The following is a 9,391-nucleotide window of genomic DNA, read 5'->3' on the forward strand; positions in this document are numbered from 1 at the left end:
CCCTTTATTGCATTGGTTGCGAGTTCTTTGTTTGTTTGTGTAGGTGCGCGGGACTTCTGAGGAGCCTCCTACTGGCTTGATACCTTGGTTCTCAAAAACTGAGGGAAATACTTATGCTACCATTGCTGCATCACCGTTTCCTCTTCAAGGAAAACCAACGCAAGCTCAAGACGTAGCAAGAAGGATTTCTGGCGCCGTTGCCGGGGAGGTCTTCGCTCAAGTCAAGACATACCAATACCCATCACACACTCATCTCCCTCGCATTTACATTATTTGCCATTTGCCACTCGTTTTCCTCTCCCCAACTTCACCCTTGTCGTTTTATTTGCCCTCTCTTTACCAATCTTCTCCTCTCTTTTTCGCTTGCCTTTTTTCGGTTTGCTCGTGTTTACCTTGTCGTTATGGCTAGTACTCCTATCCTTGTTATTACTCCCGAACATGAAATCCTCAATTTTAAGCAAAGGGAGGGAGAAAATTTAAAAGATGCTTGGCATAGAATTTGTAATGCTCAAAATAAATCTTCTAGGAAGCTGTCTACTTCCGTTCTTCTTCACAATTTTTATGTAGGCATTAGTCCTTGGAATAGATGAGTTCTTGATACCGTTACCGGAGGATATTTCTTGAGTAGCCATACGTTTGATGCTTATAATGCTATGTTAGATTTGTTTGGCCCACCACCTCTTTTGGTTAATAGAACTGTTTTAACTTTGGAACATGTGATGCAACGGCTTGAAATTATTGAAAGTAAAGTTGCCACTATTGAGTTGATTGAAAATTTAGATAAAAAGATTCATAATCACATTACCCAATATGGATCTAGGGTTGGAGTTACTTTGATTTTTTTTAAAGAAAAAGAACCTATAGTTAATGAAAAATAGATCTAGATTCTGCAAGAATCGATAAACTTGAGGATATCATTACCAACTTAGGGTCTGCATTTTCTTCCATGAAAGACACTACAAAACCCCCTACCAAAACTGCCAAACTTATTTATGTTCCTAAAATAAGGGTGAATCTTCTAGTAAGGGAGACGCGGATCTCAAATCAATAACCGTTCATCCTAATGATATGAAGGAAGGGAATTAGATTCCGATTTCCATTAAGGAAAGCATGGAGCACTTTCCAAGAAATAAAGTCAAATTACCTTATGAATCTATTATGCGAGCTACTTTATGAATTGAGTGCCAAAGATGGCACTACTTTAGATCTATCCTCGCTTTTATGCCTAGCTAGGGGCGTTAAAACGATAGCGCTAGTTGGGAGGCAACCCAATTTTATTTGTGTTTTTTGTTTTTGTTTCTGTTTAGTGATAAATTTTGCATCTACCTTCTATTTATATGTGTTTTTATTTTTAATTAGTGTTTGTGCCAAGTAGAACCTATAGGATAACCTATGGTGATAGTTAATTTGATTCTCCTGAAAAACAAAAACTTTGCACGCACTGAAATTAGTTTTTGTTAATTCACATAAACTTGATTTTGTGTTGATTCTTTTTGATGTAGATCTATAGACAAATTTCCCAGGACTTCCTATTTTGGTAGGATTTTTAGAGTTCCACAAGTTTCGTAGGTTACAGATTGCTACAGACTGTTCTGTTTTTGACAGATTCTGTTTTTCGTGTGTTGTTTGCTTATTTTGATGCATCTATGGCTAGTATTAAGTGGTATGAACCATAGAGAACTTGGAATACAGTAGGTTTAACACCAATATAAATAAAGAATGAGTTCATTACAGTACCTTATGTGGTGGTTTTGCTTTCTTTCACTAACGGAGCTTATGAGATTTCCTGTTGAGTTTTGTGTTGTGAAGTTTTCAAGTTTTGGGTAAAGATTTGATGGACTATGGAATAAGGAGTGGCAAGAGCCTAAGCTTGGGATGCCCATGGCACCCCAAGATATTCAAGAATAGCCAAAAGCCTAAGCTTGGGGATGCCCCGGGAAGGCATCCCCTCTTTCGTCTTCGTTCATTGGTAACTTTACTTGGAGCTATATTTTTATTTGCCACATGATATGTGTTTTGCTTGGAGCATCGTGTATGATATTAGTATTTGCTTTTTAGTTTACCACAATCATCCTCTCTGTACACACCTTTTGGGAGAAGCCTACTTGATTGAAATTTATTAGAATACTCTATGTGCTTCACTTATATCTTTTGAGCTAGATAGTTTTTGCTCTAGTGCTTCACTTATATCTTTTAGAGCACGACGGTGGCTTAATTTTGTAGAAATTGCTAGTCTCTCATGCTTCACTTATATTATTTTGAGAGTCTTTTAGAACAGCATGGTATTTTCTATGGTTATAAATTTGGTCCTAGAATGGTAGGCATCCAAGTTGGGTATAATAAAAACTATCATAGGAAGTGAATTGGATGCTATGATCAATTTGATACTTGATAATTGTTTTGAGATATGGAGTTAGTGATATTAAAGTCATGCTAGTTGGATGGTTATGAATTTAAAGAATGCTTGTGTTGAAGTTAGCAAGTCCCGTAGCACGCACGTATGGTTAAAGTTGTGTAACAAATTTGAAACATGAAGTGTACTTGGATTGTGCATCCTTATGAGTGGCGGTCGGGGATGAGCGATGGTCTTTTCCTACCAATCTATCCCTCTAGGAGCATGCGTGTAGTTCTTGGTTTTTGATGACTTCTGAATTTTTGCAATAAGTATATGAGTTCTTTTGATTAATGTTGAGTCCATGGATTATACGCACTTTTACCTTTCCATCATTGTTAGCCTCTTCGGTACCGTGCATTGCCCTTTCTCACCTTGAGAGTTGGTGCAAACTTCGCCGGTGCATCCAAACCCCGTGATATGATACGCTCTATCACACATAAACCTCCTTATATCTTCCTCAAAACAGCCACCATACCTACCTATTATGGCATTTCCATAGTCATTCCGAGATATATTGCCATGCAACTTTCCACCGTTCCGTTTATCATCATGACACGCATTACTTTTGTCATATTGCCATTGCATGATCATGTAGTTGACATCGTATTTGTGGCAAAGCCACCATGCATAATTTTTCATACACGTCACTCTTGATTCATTGCTCCATCCCGGTACACCGTCGGAGGCATTCATATAGAGTCATATCTTGTTCTAGTTTTGAGTTGTAATTCATGAGTTGTAAATCAATAAAAGTGTGATGATCATCATTATTAGAGCATTGTCCCCAAATAGAAAAAAAAAGAAAGGCCAAAAAGAAAAAGAAAAAGAAAGGCCAAATAAAAAAAGGAAAAAAAAGAAGAAAGGCCAAAAAAAGGAAAGGCCCAAAAAAGAAAATAAAGAAAATAAAGAAAAAGGGGGCAATGTTACTATCTCTTTTCCACACTTGTGCTTCAAAGTAGCACCATGTTCTTCATATAGAGTCTCATATGTTGTCACTTTCATATACTAGTGGGAATTTTTCATTATAGAACTTGGCTTGTATATTCCTATGATGGGCTTCCTCAAAATGCCATAGGTCTTCGTGAGCAAGCAAGTTGGATGCACACCCACTAGTTTTCTTTTGTTGAGCTTCGATACATTTATGGCTCTAGTGCATCCGTTGCATGGCAATCCCTACCCCTCATGTAGACATCAATTGATGGGCATCTCCATAGCCCGTTGATTATCCTCGTCAATGTGAGACTTTCTCCTTTTTTGTCTTCTCCACACAATCCCCATCGTCATATTCTATTCCAGCCATAGTGCTATATCCATGGCTCACGCTCATGTATTGCGTGAAAGTTGAAAAAGTTTGAGATTATTTAAGTACGAAACAATTGCTTAGCTTGTCATCGGGGGTGTAGAATTTGGGAACATTTTTGTGTGACGAAAATGAAGCATAGCCTAACTATATGATTTTGTGGGGATGAACTTTCTTTAGCCATGTTATTTTGAGAAGACATGATCGCTTTGATTATTAGTATGCTTGAAGTATTACTATTTCTTTTGTCAATATGAACTTTTATTTTGAATCATTTGGATCTGAACATTCATGCCACAATAAAGAAAATTACATTGAGAATTATGCTAGGTAGCATTCCACATCAAAAATTCTGTTTTTATCATTTACCTACTCGAGGATGAGCAGGAATTAAGCTTGGGGATGCTTGATACGTCTCCAACATATCTATAATGTTTTATTGTTCCATGCTATTATATTACCCGTTTTGGATGTTTATGGGCTTTACTTTACACATTTATATCATGTTTGGGACTAACCTACTAATCGGAGGCCCAGCCCGTATTGTTGTTTTTTTGCCTATTTCGGTATTTTGAAGAAAAGGAATACCAAACGGAGTCCAAACGGAATGAAACGTTCGGGAGCGTGATTGTTGGAACGAACGTGATCCAGAGGACTTGGAGTGCAAGTCAAGAAGCAGTCGAGCCGGCCACGAGGGTGGAAGGCGCGCCCACCCCTACAGGGCGCGCCCCCTATCTTGTGGGCCCCTCGAGTGGCCACCGACCTACTTTCTTCCCCCTATATATACCCACGTACCGCAAGAACATCCAGGGAGCCAACGAAAAACTATTTCCACCGCCGTAACCTTATGTATCCGCGAGATCCCATCTTGGAGCCTTAGCCGGTGCTCTGTCGAAGGGGGAATTGACCACGGAGGGCTTCTACATCAACACCATAACCCCTCCGATGAGTTGTGAGTAGTTTACCACAGACCTTCGGGTCCATAGTTATTAGCTAGATGGCTTCTTCTCTCTTTTTGGATCTCAATACCATGTTCTCCCCCTCTCTTGTGGAGATCTATTCTATGTAACTCTTTTTGCGGTGTGTTTGTCGAGATCCGATGAATTGTGGGTTTATGATCAAGTTTATCTATGAGAAATATTTGAATCTCCTCTGAATTATTTTATGTATGATTGAGTTATCTTTGCAAGTCTCTTTGAATTATCAGTTTGGTTTGGCCTACTAGATTGATCTTTCTTGCCATGGGAGAAGTGCTTAGCTTTGGGTTCAATCTTGCGGTGTCCTTATCCAGTGACAGCAGGGGTTGCAAGGCACGTATTGTATTTTTGCCATCGAGGATAAAAAGATGGGGTTTATATCATATTGCTTGAGTTTATCCCTCTGCGTCATGTCATCTTTCTTAATGCGTTACTCTGTTCTTATGAACTTAATACTCTAGATGCATGCTGGATAGCGGTCGATGTGTGGAGTAATAGTAGTAGATGCAGGCAGGAGTCGGTTTACTTGTCACAGATGTGATGCCTATATACATGATCATGCCTAGATAATCTCATAATTATTCGCTTTTCTATCAATTGCTCGACAGTAATTTGTTCACCCACCATAATACTTATGCTATCTTGAGAGAAGCCACTAGTGAAACCTATGGCCCCCGGGTCTATCTTTTATCATATAAGCTTTCAATCTACTTTTATTTGCATCTTTACTTTTCCAATCTATATTATAAAATACCAAAAATATATTTATCTTATCATACTATCTCTTTCAGATCTCACTTTCGCAAGTGGCCGTGAAGGGATTGACAACCCCTTTATTGCGTTGGTTGCGAGTTCTTTGTTTGTTTGTGTAGGTGCGTGGGACTTCTGAGGAGCCTGATGTCTACTACACAACCTTCTTCTTGTAGACGTTGTTGGGCCTGCAAGTGCACAGGTTTGTAGGACAGTAGCAAATTTCCCTCAAGTGGATGACCTAAGGTTTATCAATCCGTAGGAGGCATAGGAGGAAGATGGTCTCTCTCAAACAACCCTGCAACCAAATAACAAAAAGTCTCTTGTGTCCCCAACACACCCAATACAATGGTAAATTGTATAGGTGCACTAGTTCGGCGAAGAGATGGTGATACAAGTGCAAAATAGATAGTATATATGGGCTTTTGTAATCTGAAAATATAAAAACAGCAAGGTAACAAGTGGTAGAAGTGAGCGTAAATGGTATTGCAATGGTAGGAAACAAGGCCTAGGGTTCATACTTTCACTAGTGTAAGTTCTCTCAACAATAATAACATAGATAGAACATATGACAAGCCCTCAACATGCAACAAAGAGTCACTCCAAAGCCACTAATAGCGGAGAACAAACGTAGAGATTATCGTCGGGTACGAAACCACCACAAAGCTATTCTTTCGGATCGATCTATAAAAGAGTTCGTACTAGAATAACACCTTAAGATACAAATCAACAAAAACCCTAATGTCACCTAGATACTCCATTGTCACCTCAAGTATCCGTGGGCATGATTATACGATATGCATCACACAATCTCAGATTCATCCAACCAACATAAAAGTACTTCAAAGAGTGCCCCAAAGTTTCTACCGGAGAGTCAAGAACGTGTGCCAACCCCTATGCATAGGTTCCCAAGTGTCACGAAACCCGCAAGTTGATCACCAAAACATACATCAAGTGGATCAATAGAATAACCCATTGTCACCACGGTTATCCCACGCAAGACATACATTAAGTGTTCATAAAAGACTTAATCCGATAAGATAACTTCAAAAGGGGAAACTCAATTCATCACAAGAGAGTAGAGGGGGAGAAACATCATAAGATCCAACTACAATAGCAAAGCTCGGGATACATCAAGATCGTGCCATAGATGGAACACGAGAGAGAACACGAGAGAGAGAGAGATCAAACACATAGCTACTGGTACATACCCTCAGCCGCGAGGGTGAACTACTCCCTCCTCGTCATGGATAGCGCCGGGATGATGAAGATGGCCTCCGGTGATGGGATCCCCCTCCAGTAGGGTGCCGAAACGGGGTCCCGATTGGTTTTTGGTGGCTACAGAGGCTTGCAGCGGCGGAACTCCCGATCTATCTTCTGTTCTGGAAGTTTTAGGGTACGTAGGTATATATGGGTGAAAGGGGTACGTCGGTGGACCTCCAAGGGGCTCACGAGGTAGGGGGCGCGCCTAGGGGGGAGGCGTGCCCTCCACCCTCGTGGGCAGCCCAGGACTCAACTGGCGTGCACTCTAAGCCCATCAGGTTGGTTTCCTTCCAAAATTAACTTTTCCAGTTGATTTCGTTCCGTTTTGACTCCGTCTGATATTCCTTTTCCTCGAAACACTGAAATAGGCATAAAACAACAAATCTGGGCTGGGCCTCCGGTTAATAGGTTAGTCCCAAAAATAATATAAAAGTGGATAATAAAGCCCAATATTGCCTAAAACAGTAGATAAAGTAGCATTGAGCAATCAAAAATTATAGATATGTTGGAGACGTATCAAGCATCCCCAAGCTTAATTTCTGCTCGTCCTCGAGTAGGTAAATGATAAAAAAGAATTTTTGATGCGGAGTGATACTTTGGCATAATTTCAATGTAAATCTTCTTAATTGTGATATGAATATTCAGATCCGAAAGATTCAAGACAAAAGTTCATATTGACATAAAAATAACAATACTTCAAGCATACTAATCAAGCAATCATGTCTCCTCAAAATAACATGGCCAAAGAAAGTTCATCCCTACAAAATCATATAGTTAGGCTATACTTCATTTTCGTCACACAAAGATGTTCCCAACTTCTATACCCCCGATGACAAGCCAAGCAATTGTTTCATACTCAAATAATCTCAAACTTTTTCAACCTTCACGCAATACATGAGCGTGAGCCATGGATGTAGCACTATGGGTGGAATAGAATATGATGATGGGGATTGTGTGGAGAAGACAAAAAATGAGAAAGTCTCACATCAACGAGGCTAATCAATGAGCTATGGAGATGCCCATCGATTGATGTTAATGCAAGGAGTAGGGATTGCCATGCAACGGATGCACTAGAGCTATGAATGCTCAACAAAAGAAAACTAGTGGGTGTGCGTCCAACTTGCTTGCTCATGAAGACCTAGGGCATTTGAGAAAGCCCATCGTAGGAATATACAAGCCAAGTTCTATAATGAAAAATTCCCACTAGTATAGACAAGACAACTTATGAGACTCTCTATATGAAAAACATGGTGCTACTTTGAAGCACAAATATATGAGACTCACTTCATGAAGAACAAGGTGCTACTTTGAAGCACAAGTGTGGTAAAAGGATAGTAACATTGCCCCTTCTCTCTTTTTCTCTCATTTTTTTAATTTTTTTATTTGGGCCTTTTCTCTTTTTTATGGCCTCTTTTCTTTATTTGGGCTTCTTTGGCCTCTTTTTTTTCGTCCGGAGTCTCATCCCGACTTGTGGGGGAATCATAGTCTCCATAATCCTTTCCTCACTGGGGCAATGCTCTAATAATGATGATCATCACACTTTTATTACAACAACTTGGTATTACAACTCGAAACTAGAACAAGATATGACTCTATATGAATGCCTCCGGCGGTGTACCAAGAGTGACATGTATGAAAAATAATGCATGGTGGCTTTGCCACAAATACGATGTTAACTACAAGATCATGCAATGGCAATATGACAAAAGTAAAGTATGTCATGATGAACGGAACGATGGAAAGTTGCATGGCAATATATCTCGGAATGGCTATGGAAATGCCATAATAGGTAGGTATGGTGGCTGTTTTGAGGAAGATATAAAGAGGTTTATGTGTGAAAGAGCGTATCATATCACGGGGTTTGGATGCACCGGCAAAGTTTGCACCAACTCTCAATGTGAGAAAGGGCAATGCACGGTACCGAAGAGGCTAGCAAATGCGTAAAGGTAAAAGTGCGTATAATCCATGGACTCAACATTAGTCAAAAGAACTCATATACTTATTGCAAAAATTTAGAAGCCATCAAAAATCAAGTACTATGCACAATGCAGATTGGTAGGAAAAGACCATCGCTCATCCCCGACCGCCACTCATAAGGGTGCACAAGCCAGGTACACTTCATGGTTCAAATCTGTTACACAACTTTACCCATACGTGCATGCTACGGGACTTGCAAACTTCAACACAAGTATTTCTCAAATTCACAACTACTCAACTAGCACGACTTTGATATTATTACCTCCATATCTCAAAACAATTATTAAGCACTAAATTTATCTTAGTATTCTATTCACTCAAAAGAAAGTTTCACATATCTTGAACACTAAGTATATTAACATTAAGCAAATTACCATGCTATTAATGACTCTCAAAATAATCTAAGTGAAGCATGAGAGATCAAGTTTCTTTAAAACAAATCCACCACCGTGCTCTAAAAGATCTAAGTGAAGTACTAGAGCAAAAATTATCACGCTCAAAAAGATATAAGTGAAGCACTATGAGCAAAACTATCAAGCTCAAAAGATATAAGTGAAGCACAAAGAGTATTCTAGCAAATTCCAATTCATGTATGGCTCTCTCTCATTAAAGGATTTCAGATCTTGATACTTCATTCAAACAGCAAGCAAAGCTAAAGAAAACTACATTGCAAGGATAGCACAACTCATGTGAAGAAGCAAAAACTTAGGCTCAACCGATACTAACCGA

The sequence above is a fragment of the Triticum aestivum genome, chromosome 5B, assembly GCF_018294505.1.
Source record: "Triticum aestivum cultivar Chinese Spring chromosome 5B, IWGSC CS RefSeq v2.1, whole genome shotgun sequence".
NCBI lineage: Eukaryota > Viridiplantae > Streptophyta > Magnoliopsida > Poales > Poaceae > Triticum > Triticum aestivum.